Raw genomic sequence first — 18,175 nt, 5'->3', positions numbered from 1 at the left:
TTATGTTATGCCACTGGTTCCTTCCACAAGTTTAATTGACATATATGTTATGTTAATGCGATTTGTAAAGTGCATGTATCCCTAAAAAGTGTCTTGGGGCTAATATACTTTAAACATAGGGACATTTTCCGCAGCAAAGACTTTTCTGTTCGGTTAAAGCCTACAGTTCAAATGTATGTTAGTTCCTATGCATTTAAACAACAGCTCCACCTCGGTCTGAGCACGGCACTGCCCACTGAGCTTCTGTCCCAGGTCGTCCAATATGGCGCCTCACGAGAAACAATCATTTAGACAAGAACCCTGGAAGGCCCCGCGCTTGCCAAGCGTTCACACACGGCTCAGACGTAGAAGGAGCGTCTTGCATAAGCCTCCTTTCATCCCGGAGAAGACCCGGCCAATGTCTTGCCTGACTCCATTTCTTGCACCTGGATTGCAATTCCCCCTTCATCTGTTTATGCAAACGATTTACAAACAGCTTACTGTCCGCCCCCTGCTTTAAAGCAGATCTCTTTTTGATTTCGTCCTTTTCTGCTAAACATGCAGATTAAACCAGGGGCCTCCTGATAAAGATAATTACAAGGGGACCACGTATTAACTTTGCATTATTAAAGGAAGACCCAAATCTCCCTTTGCAAGCTGTTCCCGGGATTAGCAAAATAATAACTTTCATTTAGGATAATTGTCATTCGAATTGCTTGGGCTTTGTGGTTTTGCCTGTGTTTGTCGCGGGTTGTTCTTGGCTCAAGTGGAGCCAGAATCTTTCCGACGAGGCCTGCTCTACAGCGCCCCAGCAGGCAACTGAGCTGGGACGTCACGCGAGGCGCCATATTTAATTTGTTGCTCGTGCGCTCACTTACGGAATGGTGCAATCCGAACAGGTGTTCGGGATATCTACAATGAGTAAAAATAGTTCTCATTTCCATATGAGGAATATCAAGAAAGATTATTAGCATATTCGTTGGTCATTCGACTTTACCACTTGCTTGTCGATGAGCTCTACCCTAATTTAATTATTATGTTCATTTAATTTGAGTAGTGTTGATACAGAAGACCTGTGTGGATTCTGCACCTGCTCTCTCTCTCACTCTCTCTCTCTCTCTCTCTCTCTCTCTATATATATATATATATATATATATAGGGTATTTTTTAATCATCTTTTGTTACGTGCACGTTTACATATTTTGCCAGCGGCTCATTATAAAATATATCAATATAAAAATATAGAACTACATATAATTAAACATAATAATAATTATATGTTTATTTGATATATCAGGTTCTTAAACTGAAAAGAAATTAATTATAGGATCCCCTGTCCCTAACAATTAAATTAAAGGAGTAGATCACACATACTTATAAAATCATACTGAGGAACTTGTTTCAAATTATGAGATTTCTTTTCCCACCTTATTCTTCCCCTATTTGGTCTTGGTTGTGGATTTCACAATGTTTGTTCAGCCAGATACAACACACACGCTCAACACGATTTTCGTCCTTTGAGCAGATACTTTTTTTGAGGTGAATAAATGCTCCTTCCCGGTCCAAGGCTATTCGCCCTGTAAGAAAAACAACGTTGCAGACATCCGCAGGGGTTCATGTCAGATTCTTGATACTCATTTATACGTTTGTAATCCCAAATCTATTGCATATTCAAGAAGAATGGAGTTGGGGCTGAAATTTAAAAAAGCAGGTTGTGTGATTGGTGCCTGGCGAGGATGAAATACCTGACAAAGGGGTTCAAACGCTGCAATATTCATTGTGCGCTATGTTAGGAAAGTGCTTGCCTTGTCAGTGTCCTTGAGGTGGTCAGGCGTTTGCGCCCCATGCGTGATGGAAAGAAGAGCCTATGTCTTATAAGAAAGTAATTCATTTCAGGATAATTGTAGGCGGCTGTCACCCTTCTTTTCATTACCAGTGTAACATCATGTGCGCTGCAGGTAGCTGTCTTATGGTACTCCCACAAATAACAATAAGGGGGCGGGGGGGTCATATTGCCCCATGATACTTTGTTGCTAGCAATGTCCTCAGCCCTATAAAATAACATACCATGTGTATTTGTAAAGCGCAGGCTCAACTGGAGGGCTCTTGGCGCTGAAAAACAGATGTTTATTGTTACCCAACTCAATGGTACTCATTTTATCGACCTCAGATGGATGAAAGGCTGAGTGGACCCTCAGAGATTAGAACCTGTGACCATGAGGTCGAACACTGGCCCCTGCAATGGATGCATTAGTCCACTGAGACACCAGATTGGGACTCCAAACATACTTGTGTCTAAGCTGGTCCAAGGCACATTAAAATGATAACGGAGCACAGCCACAAATCATTTAAGAAGCATGTGCTTCAGACGTTTAAGCAATTTATGGTATGATGTATTATAAGAATGGTTTTGTAAAAATAGTTCTTATATTGCACACTGGGGAGGATTCTAAAGTAAAGAATCCGCGGCTAGATCCTGTCTCTACCAGATAATGCGCTACCAAAGGTAAGTAACTTGTTCTTTTGGAATTTGGAATTTTCACAGATGCCAGTCTTGCATACCCCGAACTGGAATTCTACAGATCAACAGATTATTAGTGCTGCACTTCATAAAATGTCCTTCAGGAAGGCAAATGCTGAAGTCCTCTATATTAAAAAAAAACTCCACTAAGATATCATGCACAGATGCAAAGAGCGTTATAACAAGCAAACACTGCATTTGTGAACCTACTGTTAAAGGAACAGGCATCCAAAACAAGTAAAAAAAGCCAATGGACAATTCTACCATGTTATGGATGCAAGAGGTCACATTCTAAGGGTATTCTGTAAAATGTCACATGCTGGTGCCAATACCCTCAACAGGTGTACTTGGCTATCAAAGTGTAAAGTCCCCTGTTATCTGAATCCAGTCAGGTAGTGCTAGAACAGTGTTCTAGGTGAAGGAAGCTTACACTGCTCCTGCCATGCTGTACCTGTTCTAGATGCAGGAGCTTGCACTGCAACTGCTAGACTGTACCTATTATAGGTGAAGCAAGCTAGCATTGCACACTTGTCACATCAGGTCCCGCCCCCTCCCTGCACCACTGTGCACAGCACCCATGGCGCGTTGTGAGTTGGGATTCAGTCCCCTGGAATCCTGAGAGTCCCTAGAGTCCAACTAGCCCATCAGGTACCTCCAGTAAGTGCCACAGAGCTGTGTTGTAGAGAGGAGTAAAAAGGGGCATGGCCTTGGCCCACCTCTCTGCAAGGCAGCTCTATGGCACTTACTGAAGTTACCTGGTGGGCTAGTTGGCCCCCAGGGCCCCTTAGGATTCAAGGGGACTTAAACCCCAATTTTGTACACTTGACACATCAGGCACGCCCCTTCCTGCACCACTGTGAAAACCCGCCCCTAGCACATTGTAAATTGGGGGATTAAGTCCCTTTCAGTCCTCAGGGTCCCTGGTGGCCAACTAGCACACCAGCTACCTCCAGTAAGCGCCACAGAGCTGCGTAGCAGAGTGGGATAAAAAGAGGGCGTGACCTTTGACCACCTCTCTGCAACGTAGCTCCCTGGTGCATACTGGAGGTACCTGGTGGGCTAGTTGGCCCCCAGGTATCCTGAGTATTTAAGTGGAATTAATTCCCCAACTTACAACGCGCCAGGGGGCGCATTTGCAGAGTGCTGCAGGGAGGGGTCGGGGCCTCTGGTGCGATGCTGGCTTTTTAAAAAAATATTTTTTTAGAAGGGGGACTGTGTGGCCCCCCTACTTTTTCTATTTTTGGGGCCCAGGGGACCCCCTCCTCCAGTGCCTGAGCCCTATTTAAAAAATAAAATAAAAAACAAACGGGAAGGGGGCCGCGCAGCCCCTCTCAGAGGCCAATTTCGGCCAGGGGACCCCATTCCCCCGGGAAATGACCACCTATATATATTTAAAAAATCATTTTTAAGGATGGGGCTGTGTAGCCCCCCTCCTGAGGGCTCTATTTGCCCCGGGAACCCCATCCCCCGGGGCTGTGCCTCTTACTTTTTTATATATATATTTTTTATTTATTGATGGAGAGGGGTGACCTGGCCCCCCTCCTCGGCCACTTCTGGCCCCAGGGACCCCATCCCCCGGGGCCAGCCCTTTCCTTTGGGGGCCGAGGGGGAACCCCAATGCCCCCACAGTTCCGCCGGCTACCCGCGTCCTTTGGGAGCCGGCAATGCTTTTCCACAAGGGGAGCTGCTGACATGCAGCTCCCCTTGTGGAAAAGCTATCCTGCTTTGCTTTATTGAAGTGAGAACAGGTTTCCCTGCTCTCGCTTCAATGAAGCAAAGCAGCGTTTGCTAAGGCAGGGCAGGAGCCGCACGGCTCCCGCCCTGCCATAGCAAACAGCAGTGTCCCGGGGGTGGGCACCCCGAGACACTGCTGGAGCCAGCCCTGGGTGGTCCCAAAGGCCATCAAGGGCTCCAGGAGGGGGGCCACACGGCCCTCCTCCCAATGTTCAAAACCCCGGGGAGGTGATGGTCCCCGGGGCCCGGGGGTCTGTAACAGACCCCCACATTTCATTACAAAGGGGCTGCGGGGCGGCTGTGTGCCCCCGCAAAACACATATATAGCCCCGCGGGCCCCCAATATTACTTTTGCTCATGCCCGCAGGACCTGGCCCACCCGGGGGCTCAATAATAACAAAGTGCGGGAGTCCATACATTCGTCAGGATTCGCGCACCCAGTGCAAATTCTGCCATTTAAAAAAAAAGAAAACTACTTTTTCGGTCCTGGGGTTCCCTGTGAGTCCCCCTGAGCAGGCCTAGGGGGTAGGGTGTTTCTACTCTGCCCCCTTTTCTTGTTTTTTAATGTTGTTTTCACTGTTGTCTTGTGACTCGGTTACCGAGTCACAAGATGGCTGCCAACACTTCCTGGTTTGGAGTGTTGGCAGCCAATCAGAAGTCAGCTCGTGCCCGGGAGGAGTCGGTAGGCACCCCGGGACGCTGCAGGAGCCGGCCCTGGGAGGTAGCGGTCCCCAGGGTCATCGAGGGCTCCAGGAGGGGGGCCGCGCAGCCCCCCTCCCAACATATACGAAGCCCCGGGGGGTGGTGGTCCCCGGGGCTGGGGGGTCCATCACGGCCCCCCTATTTGCATATTAGTGCCCGGGGGACGTGGCGGCCCCCAGGGCGTGTGGGGGGGCTTGAGCCCCCCCCACACAGGTTTTATAATTAAAAACGAAGTCCCAGGGGGTGGCGATCCCCAGAGCTCGGGGACCTTAGAGGCCCCCCATCATTAATGTCTTTGCCCCGGGGGGTGGTGGTCCCCGGGCTGCGGGGGGGCCGTGTGCCCCCCGCTAGCATAATAACTTTGCCCCAGGGGGTGGCGGTCCCCGGGGCAGTGTGGGGGGGATCGGGCCCTCCCACACTTTTTATAAAATATGCCACCGGGATTTTGTCCCCCCGGGGGCTCATTTAAAAAAAGCAGACCGGGAATTTTTTTTTTCCGCCGAGTTCGCGTACCGTACACGGACCCCGCGATTTAAAAAAACAAAAATAATAATTTTTTTTGGGCCTTGGGTTTCCCTGACCATGTCATGAGTGTAAGTAATTAAGTTTATTTTTCAGTTAATTAAAACTCATAATTGAAGATTATAACATTATATTAAAACCACATAAAATCCATCTGTTTTTTTATTTTTGCACCATAATGTACAGTAGGCTAACAGGGAGTTTACTAATAATGCGGTGTGGGAAGGAGACCATACCCAGGTCACGATCCTAGCTTGGCATTGTTAAAAGCAGAAAAATATGCGAAGTTAAAGTGTCAGTGCATCAAGATATAACCATGACCAGTACAAATTTTCCAAATCAATATATACTTTAAGACTTTCTTAATTAAAGCGCTTAGCGCGTAAACATGACTGGTGCAAATTAGCCAAATTAATACCCACTTTAAGATTTGCTAAATTAAAGTATTCAGTAAGTAAACAGATTACAAAGTGCTGAACAACTATATCCCCTCATCATTTAAGGCCACGGAGTAGGGCAAATCAACATAAAACATGCCCATTGTCCGGTTTCTGGTGAACCACTCTAAGCTGTTCTATTGTGATGTTATCTTGAGTCTAGTGTCTAGCCTCAGAAGTTAAAACAGATGCTGGGCTAGATAACCAATTGAATTATAGACGAAATAGTACAGAAAGTTAAAATGCTCAAGGGGGTATCAAAATGTGTAAAGTTTGTGTCCTGTTACTGCAGTTTTGTGTATAGTCAGTTTTCTTTCTACTAGTGGTATGAATTTCAAGAATTTTCATCTGAGTAGGTCTTCTCCTTGAACGCACGTTGTGACCTGTTCACACAAGTGAATTCCTTCCTTTCAGAGGTGGAATAAACCTAATTCTGTTCTGGTGAGTTCTCAGGTGTCATGCTTTCCTTGAGGGAAGAGATATTCAAAGTTCCATGTGATTGAATTTCCCCATTTTTTATCTTATAATATTTTTGTTAATTCCCAGCTTTTCCTCATCCCGCAATATTATGATGGGTTGAAATGCGCTCATCTAAAAATGGCATAGAGTTCCTCCACTGTGTGTTGTTGTAGTATCCTGATTGTTCCTATTTACATATCAGTAGCCTCCTATGTAGATTGTTTATTTGCCCATTTGCCTTTCTGATGGGGCATTGTTTGAGTACATCTCTTTTCTGCTATACTGAAAAACTTTGTGAGGCAGCAGCAGGGTTGAAGCATAGCTTCACTGCCTGCCTGCAGGTCCTAATGCTGAACTGTTTTGAAGGTTGAATAAAGTACAGTGTGTCTAATGTCCATTAGGCTTGGGCAAATACAGATAACATGCACAAGGTCCTCTTTTCCTGTTCCACAGAGGCGACAGGTTTGCTCTCCTGATATCCTTTTCCAGGGTGGTAGGTGCGGGAGGATTGGCAAGATGCCGAGGCCTTGTCTTAAAATTTTTCTTTTGTCTTAATTTTGAAGCCTGTGCTTAAATAAGTTTGTGGTTAGGAACTTTGTATTCATTGAGCACAGACCAGCCATGTGTCCTTTTTGCCAGGGTTTCTTTGTCTTCGATTATGGATAAAAATGTTATTGCATTTGTCACTTCCTTCTTGAAGCTCTGATAGGTTGTAGATGTGGCCCACTGACTAGTTAGCTCTAGCTTTGATAGTGAGCCGGAGAGGTACTCTCCAGCAAGTGAATTTCCATGTTGTGTCTGTTCGGTCCAGATGTGTGAATTTATTGATCCAAGATCGGCTCATCTAATCTTATGGCTGCTTTTTATGCGTCTTATCATCAGTTTTGGTCCCTCCTGTTGTTCCACACCCCCCTCCCCATCCAGTCCTGAAGAAGACCCGCAGCAGAGGCATTACATTTCCCCTTATTGCGCCAGGGTCGAAACGTCGATGGTTTTTACCCCCATGTTTTGAGGCCTATACCATATCTCTGATTTTCCCTCCCCTCCCTGTTTAAACCATCATTGTATACAAAATTGTGTGGGTAGGCCCTTGTATTTTGTCCAACTAGAAGAATTGTATATAAAATTTGAACCTTGCTTCTTTAGCTCTCCTTTCTTCTTCAATTCACTTGAGCACCGCTTTTCACTGCATTCTTGCAGCCCTTTCTTCCCTATTATCTAATTGTTTTTTATGAATGTTGAAAATAAATTTGAAATACAATTACTGACCAAAAAGATTGGTTGTTTTTTAAATTGATTTGTGTTGGGTACAACATACTGATATGTATTACTGGCTTTGAAAATAGCGATATTTCCTGTCTTCTGTTGTGGATTAATCTCCTTAATATATGAATAATGAGTAATACATTTATTGATGCTTGAAGATATATCGAGGACCACTGTTGTTTTATACTACTTACTGCTTTTTATGTATGCCTCCTTTCCACTGACTACTTCTGTAAGCCAAATCCTAGGTGAATTTGTGATGGAGACAGGTAGGTCGGGACATGAAAGATCACTCCATAAACGCTGGTGATAATTATGTCCAAGGCGATTTCATCTCTCCCTCGCATTGATTTGCCTCCATATGTTAGCATTGCTTGTAGCTTCACCCGGATGACTTGTAGTAGGGGGTCTAGGGTAAAATCTGGTAGGGCTTTCTCTAGAGGTCTCATTGCTAAGGCAGTTGTGGTGAATTTCTGGCGCAGGGCCTCCAGCTGAGGTTTTTATGAACCTCTGCTGTCCAGTCAGATTCCTAGATATTTATATTCAGTAGCCAGTTCTAGGCATTGCCCATCCAAATACCAATTCAGTTTTTTATTCCTGGAATGATTTATCGCTATAGTTTTTGTTTTGTTTATGTTAATGCATAGTGCGTTGACTTGCAAAAAGTTGTTAGTGGTGTCCAGGAGGTGCTGCAAATTGATTGGTGTGCTGCTTACTAAGACCAGGACGTCCAGGTACAAAAGGTTGGAAAGGGGCATTTTTCTTAGTTTCGGGGCATGTGATACACTTTTGTCCAACTCCCCCGGTAGGTCTGCCATCAAGAGATTAAAGAGAAAGGGTGCTAAGACACACCCTTGGTTTAGCCCTTTAGAGGTGTTAATTCACCTAGCGAGGTGTGTCCCAGCTCCCAGCTTCATTTTAACCCAGGTGTCCGTATGTAGTAAGATCAGCTTGTTTAGGAGGGACGTTGGTATCCCCCATTTTTCCAGTTTCTGCCATAATCTAGTGCGCTCTACATGATTGAATACCATGCTATAATCTATCAAACATAGGAATAGCTGTTGCTTTGCCACTTTGGCTGCATCAATCACCAATAGCAGAGACACAATGTTAGTGGTGGTTCCCATTCGTCTGCCGAACCCAGTCTGATTCATGAGGGGATGATGAATTTTGACGAGACCCAAGTTATTAATTCTTCCAGGATCACTCCTGCGTAGTCCTTAGCTACAATGTCGATAAAGGCGACGAGTCGGTAGTTGTTTGGGCTGGTCTTCTCGCCTTGCTTATAGATGGCCCTGATTGTGGATCCCTTCCATGATTCCAGGATGATTTGTGTTTCCTGTACCTCATGAAAGACTGGTACCAGTGCTTTGCTCCAATACTCTGGGTCATGTTTGTACAGAATTGGTGGTATTCCGATGGGGCCTGAGGCACCTTCCGGCCTTCCTTTGTCCATTTCTGTCTTGATTTGTAGGGCTGTTATTCCATAGTATTCTTCTTCAATATTTTGTGATGCTTCTAGACCTGTTGCCACCTCGGCCTTGAGTTGTATATGTCTATTCTGAACGGTACCGAAACTTGCGTCCTCATTTGATTTGGGTCCGTACTCTTCCCTGGATGTATTACCTCTGTACCTTTGTTTAACATGGGTTTTTACCCCAGTTTGTTCCACCTCTTGTTTCGTATCATTGAAGTGATAATGTAAGTACCGTATTTTCTGGCGTATAAGACGACTTTTTAACCCATGAAAATCTTCTCAAAAGTCGGGGGTCGTCTTATACGCCAGGGGTCGTCTTATAAGCTGGTATCATCAGTTCCAGTTTGGTTCACAGCTTACAAAACAAACAGCATGGCAGCTCCCATGGGTTTATTGTATCATCCTTCCTTTCAGCTTTAGAGTGAATTAGGAAAGGTTAATCCACTTGCACTGTTTTAGGTTTACATGTTTGATGACAAACTGCCTTATGTTTATAAGCGACAATTTTCCTACTAAGTACCTGCATGTCATAAGCATTTGAATAAAAATTACGATATCAAAATCAAATCTGATGTTTTTTAATTTTTATTTGGGGTGCGTTGGAATAGGGGTAGTCTAATACGGCGAGTATAGCCCAAACCCTATATTTTAACAGGAAAAGTAGGAGATCATCTTATACCCCCAGTCGTCTTATACGCCTGACAATACGGTATTTTGCTCAGTCTTCCTCTGTGGTATGTGAATTTATTCCTTGATGGGCTGGCCGCTGAAGGCTGTTAATTGTCCACCAAAACCAGGCACTGTTCTTAAGTTTTGAATCGTGCAATATCCTTGCCCAAAGTGATTTGTTTCTTTCCCTTTTTTGTCCCATTTTGTTCTTTTTAGTTTTGCCTTCAATTTCCGCAAGTTTCTTTGCAGGGCTAGATTTTGAGAGTCCCTGCGTAGCTGCCTTAAAGTTTGGTTTATTGAGTGTTTGAGTCTTCTGATCTGAGGGGTGATTATGTGTGCAGATGGGGAAATCACTGTTGATCCTGTTTTTGTTCCAATTCTGGTGGCAAATTTATCCATAAGAGCCTTTGTAAAGTTCAACCATGCAGTTAGGGAATGAGTTATCATATCATTTTCTTGGCGAAGGAGGGTCTTTGCAGATTTGGATAGCTCCTCAATCGAAGCAGGGCCGCACTTTATCCATTTCAAATCAGTAGTGTATTCTGTGCCAATACTTTTGCTTGCCTCCATTAGATATTAGACGTTTGTTTTTAATGTCACCTGTTGCGGTAAGAGATCACTTAGCTTGCTATCTCCCAGCTGGTAGGAAAGAATTATATGAATCAAGGGGAGTGTGAGAAAGGTGTAGTCAAGATGAGAGGTGGTGGTTGTTGAATAAAAAGTTGGGGCAGGTGGATAATCCTCAGTAAACCAACCATTAAAAGCCCTCAGATTTAGGGGCCAGATGTACGACCCATTTTTGCATGTGCAAACAGGTTTGGGACCCGTTTGCACATGCAAAAATACAAATGGGCAATGTACAAACCCTATTTAGCGAGTCACAATTTATTTGCAATTTGCTAAATAGGATTTGTGACTCGCTATTAGAAAGGGGCATTCCAAGGGCGTCCCTTCCTTATAGCGACTCGCTACCCTATGTAAGAATGTTTTGCGGTCGCAAAACATTTGCAAGTTACCGCCCTCTTCAAGAGGGTGGTAAAGCACTCACAGAAGGGAGGGATCTCCAGGGGACCCCCTTCCCTTTCTGAATGCAGGGGAAAATGTTTTTTAGGGTAAGGCAGTGATCTCAGGGACCACTATCTGCCCTTCAAAAATGAAACAAAAAAGTTTCATTTTCTTTTTATAAATACAGCCCATTTTCCTTTAAGGAAAACGGGCTGCATTAAAAAAAAAACTGCTTTATTTAATAGCAGTCCCGGACATGGAGGTCTGCTGAGCCTAGCAGGCCACCATACCTGGGAGGGTCAGCCATTCCCAATGGGGTCGCCAATTGCGAGTGCCTCATGAATGTTGATGATGCATGCAATTTGCGACCTATTGGGAATCGCAAACAGTTGTACATTGGCATTAGGGACTCACAATTTTTCACAATATGCAAGACGCTAATGCCAATGGTCGTACATCTGGCCCTAGATGTTCGAGCTCTTGGAGTAAATAAGTTGATGTTCTTGTTTGCTTGTTTGGATGTGCTGGCCCCTGGTTCGGGATTTCCCAATCTGTGGACAGGTCGTGTAATTGCTCGTCTTTACTCACAGTGCCTAGGAGGTGGAGATTAACAAAGCTTGCTAGTATGATGTTCTCTGTCTTTCCTTCTTCTGAAATTCTTAACAATTCTTTAATTAGTTCTTTACCAGCTTTTAACCTGTGCTTTGCTTGTAAGTATGTGTTGATTACTGTGATTGGCCATTCTACTTTGTTAAAGTTAATTGTAGTTGTTACCACTTGTATGGCACTTGGGGCCGCTATGAGTGCCTTTACTGGATGGCTAGCTCCTATTGTGGATATTGAGGCATATATTATCAGGCTGCCTGACCGGTGGCCATATTTAGACCACTTTATTGCAGGTACCATTTGTGACATAAACCCTTGTATTTCCATTGCTTGGTACTCCCAAGTTTCTTGTAGTTATATAAGGTTGAATGTTTTCAAGTAATGTAATACCTGGTGGTCCATTTCCTAGCTGGCCAGGCAGTTGATGTTCTATACACACATGCATATTTTTCTTGGCTCCTTCAGTGATGGTGTAGGTAGGGGCCTCCCTGTCATTGGGTGTGGTCAATCATGATTGTTCGCCGTAAATGGATCAAGTTGGAGTCTATTGCTGGTGGTACTGAATCATTTGGCTTATGGCCTCCCCGCTGGATATTATATATGTGATAAGTCCTAAGAGAGCTGCTACGAGCTCCTTTTAGTATGGATTTATTTGTGTGTAGCGAATCATCTTTGATTTCACTTAGCAGGGGAGTTGGGTAGCCCAGCTTTTTTCAGGATGTACCCTTACCCCTCCCTGTAAAAATTAATTTGCTTCCTTCATGATCATGTTGACAGTCTCACTTGTTTTCCAAATAGTTTTGGTTGCTTCTGGGCCCTGCCAATAGTCGGTTTGTAAAAATTCAATCAAAAGTTGATCTGCTGAGCTTAAGGTATCCACATTTTTAGCTGAACACAGGAGTCGCAATATGTTCCCCTGTTTACAGTGTCCACTCTTCCCCTTGACTTGAATTCTGGCAAAAATATAATAGTATCTGTTGCTTTAAGATCTTTGATTGGATCATCATATTGTTGGATTGCTTCAAGTTGTGGGGGCCAATGGGGGTATGGTTAGCGTTGCTGGTTCCTTGGGGCTCGGCAGATGTTGGCCCTTCAGTCTGTGTAATCTACATTGCGTGAGCTCTGATGGATGTTTTTGTGCAGAGACTATAGTACTGTTAACTGGCTCTTCGCTTTTTTGGGGCTAATGCTGTTTGTGTTAACCTTTGTGGCATGCCAGTAGCCGTGCTTGATTCTTGAAGTTTAATGGCTGTCTGTTTGCTGGTCTGGTTGTTCTCTCAGTAATGCGCTTCATAGAAGCTCATCTGGGCCTTGTTGCCGGAGCTTCTGATGTGATTGTTTCCAGGGTAGAGTTTGGTCTTGTCAACAGGTGGTCTTTCCTTCAGCCGGTGACGGAACTTGCATGCCTTGGTCTATCGTAATGGGACCGAGAAATGGCGTAGTGTCCTCATGGTGCAGGTTACTCCTGGGGGAGGGGCTCTTCCTAAAGTAGCCTGTAGGCTCAATCTTCCTGAACCTGCCTTTTCTTCTTTGTTTGCGGCGTGTTTGTGCATACTTAGAATTTATATTGCAGCTCTCGCATCGGTTGAAGTGCACGCAGTAGGAGCCTCTGTTGTTTTGTTTGGGCTCAAGGATAAGTTTCTTCCATTTTGAGTCCTGCTTAACTGTGTGTCCTGAACCAATGATGCTTTCCTTTAGGTCCTTGACTACCTAGGTCATTTCAATGGTGCCTGTAGATGTGAAGTTGTTTTTAGGTCTGTTAAAAGGTTTCCTAGCATGGTTGGCTGCGTGCTAGTTTGTCAAGGATTGGTGCTCATGTGCACTCGGGATGCACTCAGGATGTATGATGTGGGTGGCTTGGGCAGCTTTTTGTCCCCAGTTGATAAAGCTGTTAAAGTCTTCAAGCATCTTGTCTAACCCTGAGGTGACCTCTACTAGGGTATGGAGGACTGTAAGCTGCATATCCAGCTTGTCATATTGTTATTGAAGGGCAGTTGCTGAAAGCTGCATGGTGTTTAATAGGGTTTCCCAAATTGTTTCTGTCGGATAGGTCTTCTCTGAGTTGCTTCCACTGGTTGATGCCACTTTATTAAGCCTTCCTTGGCGGCCCGCGGACCTTGCAGACATCGTACCTGTTTTTTTGGGGTTTTATTGAGTGTCAGCAACCCCCCCACCCCCCCGGCTTCCTAGAAATTCTGCTCTACGGGGGTCAGGCGATTCTTTTAAAGACCATTCACTTGTTAATGAGGCTTTGTTGTATTCTTAACGCCCCTGCATCTCCACGCTGACTGAGTGGAGATGCAGGGGCGCTAAGAAGAGGTGAAATACAACAAAGCCTCATTAACATGTAAATGTTTTTTTAAAGATTTGTGAAGTACTCGGGTGCGGCTGTGTGCGCCTGGAAGCTGTCTCAGCCCGGGCTGACACACGGTCGGTGTGAGGTGACAGAGGACAGCAGGGAGGGAGACAGAAGGATAAGGGAATCGCCCGACCCCCATAAAGCAGAGTTTCTCGGAAACATACTAGATACGTTTGCAAATAAAAATAGTCAATTCGCCAAGGCCAGGTCGATAGATGTTCTCAATGTTCAACTTACGTTGAAATCTGTAAATTATGCAGCCTGTTCGATAATGTGACAAATAGAGAAAATCCATAGGTATGCCGAGTACACAACATGCAATGTATAGCACAGGGTACATATTCAGTGAACAATGTGCAGCACAAGATATTTACACACTGTACTGTGCTGAATGCCCAGGCTGCTCTTGGTAATATGCAAAGTGCATTATATACAGCTTTGAGTACATAGTGCTATGTAAGGTGCACATTAGATGATTTTTACACATAGGATAGCCTAAATGACACATAATATACATTACTGAATACATAATACACGCCTTTGAATGCAGAGCATAAAATACCCTGTGCAAGGTATGGATAGCATAATGGAAAGTGTTCAACATATCCTGACCAGCACGCAGTGCTCATTACGTTATACACATGCTGCATAAGCTCTGCACATCAAAAGCTGTATACGAATCTCAAAATACAATTGCATTGCACACAGCACAGACTGAGAACAAGGGACAGCCAACACATACTGTGCAGCCAGATGTACAGATGACAACACACGAAGAACATGACACACAGAGGCACATTCAGAATCCAAGGTCCAGAGAATGAAACACATGCCGCAGTGTGGGGTTCATAACAAGCCTGCCTCACAGTAATGGCTAAGAACCATGAACAGTGCGGCACGTGCTATACAACCCATGCATCAAAGCTCAGAGCACACAACGAATGCTCAGATAAGGGAACACATCGAATGGTACACTGCACAGAGATAGTGTACACCCTGCAGACCCCAGGATACGAAGTGCATACTGAAGGAGGGAGACAGAGGGAGGGAGAGATAGTGAGAGAGAGGGAGATAGAGAGAGGGAGGGAGACAGAGGAAGGGAGGGAGACAGAGGAAGGAAGGGAGACAGAGGAAGGGAGGGAGACAGAGGGAGGGAGACAGAGGGAGCCAGAGAGAGGGAGAGAAACAGAGGGAGGGAGACAGACAGAGGGAGGGAGACAGACAAGGGAGGAAAAAGACAAGGGAGGGAGACAGAGGGAGGAGAGCGACAGAGGGAGGGAGACTGACAGAGGGAGGAGGGCGACAGAGGGAGGGAGACAGGCAGAGGGAGGGAGCCAGACAAAGGGAGGGAGACAGAAGGGGGAAACGGAGACAGACAGTGGGAGGGAGACGGAGACAGACAGTGGGAGGGAGACAGAGAGAGGGAGGGAGGGAGATAGAGGGAGGCAGACAAAGAGGGAGGGAGACAGAGAGAGGGAGAGAGGGAGACAGAGAGAGGGAGGGAGACAGAGAGAGGGAGGGAGACAGAGGGAGATAGAGAGAGGGAGGGAGACAGAGGGAGTGAGACAGACAGAGGGAGGAAAACATACAGAGGGAGGCAGACAGAGGGAGGGAGACAGACAGAGGGAGCAGACAGAGGGAGAGAGACAGACAGGGGGAAGAGGGAGGGAGACAGACAGAGGGAGGGGGACAGACAGACGGAGCGAGACAGGAAGAGAGGGCAAGATAGGCAGAGGGAGGGAGACAGACAGAGGGAGGGAGGGAGAGAGAGAGAGAGAGAGAGAGAGAGATGTGTGTATGCCGGGTCTGGTGGCTCGGTGGACGAAGGCGTCCATTGCAGGGGCCTGTGATCAACCTCATGGTCACAGTTTTTTTTTTGCTCTAGCCTGGCCCCCCCTCCCCCACCCCCACCGGTGCAGCCCTCTGCCACAAACCACACTGTAAATTTGGCCCCGAGAGAAAGTTTGTGAGTACCCATGCTTTCAAGTGTATGAAGCACCAAGATCGTCCCATTCCTGAGATGCGAGAAAGGCCATATCACAGTCAGTTCTTTGCGAGTCTTCGTTTGGTAGATATGCAGAATAGCATGGGAATTATTCAATAGTCAGTTAGAGGCAGGTAACGGTTGTGTGGTCATAGATTTTAATGGAGAGCTATTTATTGCTTGTGGTGTGTGCAAGGCTTTCTGCCCGGTCCCTGATGTGAGAAGCTGGCCTGGTATATGCTGTCCACTAATTAAAGTGGGCACCTTGCACCAGTCAAAACGACCCTTATTGATGATTAGGTCAAAGACAACCTTTAAAGAAAGCTATCCTCATGGTAAGTGCTGAGAGCAGCCTTCAGGCTAAGTTTCAAGGAATGTAACGCAGCTTGTTTTACCAGAATAGAACCTCCTGAATAACCAAATGAAAGGAAAACCACACAAGAGATATATAAAATATATGTATTTATTACTAAACACTCTCTACTAACCTCTTTATGAGATTAGAGCACGAACTACACAATATTAAATCACTAGAACATCAGTAAATAGCACAATAGACAGTGGGCACAAAGGGGAGACCAAACCATATACTAATATAGTGGTATAACAACCACGACTTAACTAGACGCAGTGCCTAGAGCACGTTGGATCGTTGGGACCCCAATGAACCACCCAAAGTAGTGACAGAGGGGACCCACGGAGGCCGGGTGTAGTGTTAGAACACAGACGCAAGCTCCGTACAACTCTATGGGAAAGTCGCGGTTGGAAAATTAAAGATTAAGGACACTTCGGAGAGGACTTCAAGCAAACCCTTTGGAACATAGAAGGATCTAAGGCCAGCACCCTTGTGAGTACTGAAGTACCCGTGTTACCTATCCCAGGGGAGCCGGGTGCACAGGTGTCAAGTGATGTCGGAAACCTTCGTAGTTTTCAATGACGTGACTCAAAGCAGTGCTGCTGTAGGGCAGATGAAAAGTGTCCGGTAGAATCCAAGCCTGGATCAGAGGTGAGAAGAACCTGAAAGCAGAGGGGACAGAGTCTGGGTCACTTCAGGGTGACAAGGGGCTCGATAGACGAATGCCCACAGATGTCGGGTGCTTCAGGTGAGATGACAGGATGCTTGACTCTGCGCCTACGAGGACCAGGAGATGTCGACGATGACCAAAGTCCGGAGGTGAGCTGTCCCACAAAGGATGTCAAGTGCTGAGGGGTCAGTGTCCGGATTGAACACCAACAAGCCTTTGCAAATGCAACCCATGTGGGCAGAGGAAAGCAGACCCGGTGTAGACCGACAAGGTCCTGGTGACTCTCCAAGCTATGGGGAGTCAGGGCACATCTGGAGCAATGAGGAAAGCCCAAGAGAAATCAAAGTTACCTTCACAGGGACCCACAGGCCAACGGACCAGGGATAGCGAAGGGACCTCGAGCCGAATCCCAAAATAGCAGACCACGGAACAATCGTGGAGTGTAAGCCGGAAATCTTCCCTCCAATTACTGCTTGGGGTCAGGACTACACATAGCCCGAAGCACAGCCTCAGGGATTGCCGAAAAGCATATGCTGCTGCAAAAGTACACAGTTGTTGGACTTGGCCCTTTTTGCAGGGTCATCCCTGAACTTTCTGCCTTCCTCCTGTATTTTGTCTGACCTGTTTTTGTTGGTTTTATGACTCTGGGCACTTTATCACTGCTGATAAGTGCTAAAGTACATCTGCTCTCCCTATTGTAAATCGATGTATGGATTAGTGGCTCCATGATTGTCTGGTTTGGTTTACTTGTCATACCATAGTACAGTGCACTGCATGTGCCCAGGGCTTGTAAACCAAATGCTGCTGGTGGCCTTGCAGCACTGGTTGTGCCACCCACAGAAGCAGCCTATAAAAGTGTGTCTCAGGTCTGCCATTGCAGGGCCTGTGTACAATCTGGTACTGCCATGTTGACTGGGCACGTGCACCCACTGGCCAGTCCCTAAACCTTTCCTTTTCTTCATGTCAGACACCCCTATGGTAGGCCCAAGGGCAGGGAGCATTGTAAGTAGAAGGTAGGACAAGCCTTGATGTGTGTGGCATGTCCTAATAGTGAATTACAGCCATTTTCGTTTTTCACTAATGCAAAGCCAGAATGGGCAGTTCGATTATTACATCTTATAATCCTAACAGACTCAGGGAACTAGGTAGAAATTCGAGTTTAGTATGCCTGAACTCAGAATGATGAAATACATCTTTTAGTGAAGTTGGTTTTAACATTCTGTGTTTGAAAATAAAACTTTTAGAAAGTAGTAATTTTCTTGTCTAACCATCCAAGCCTGCCTCTGCTAGGTTGTGTATTCCTTGTCTGGAGTTTGATTGACAGGGACTGGGGGATTACAGGAGACATGGGGAGTCCGCACAGGGCTGAATAGAGAGATCTGAATGCAGATGGGTGGGAGGAGAGCACCTGGGACCTGAATAAGGCTGTG

Source organism: Lissotriton vulgaris, chromosome 6 (genome assembly GCF_964263255.1).
Source record: "Lissotriton vulgaris chromosome 6, aLisVul1.2, whole genome shotgun sequence".
Taxonomy (NCBI): Eukaryota; Metazoa; Chordata; class Amphibia; order Caudata; family Salamandridae; genus Lissotriton; species Lissotriton vulgaris.
The sequence above is the reverse complement of the archived record's forward strand: the minus strand, read 5'-3'. Positions refer to the sequence as shown.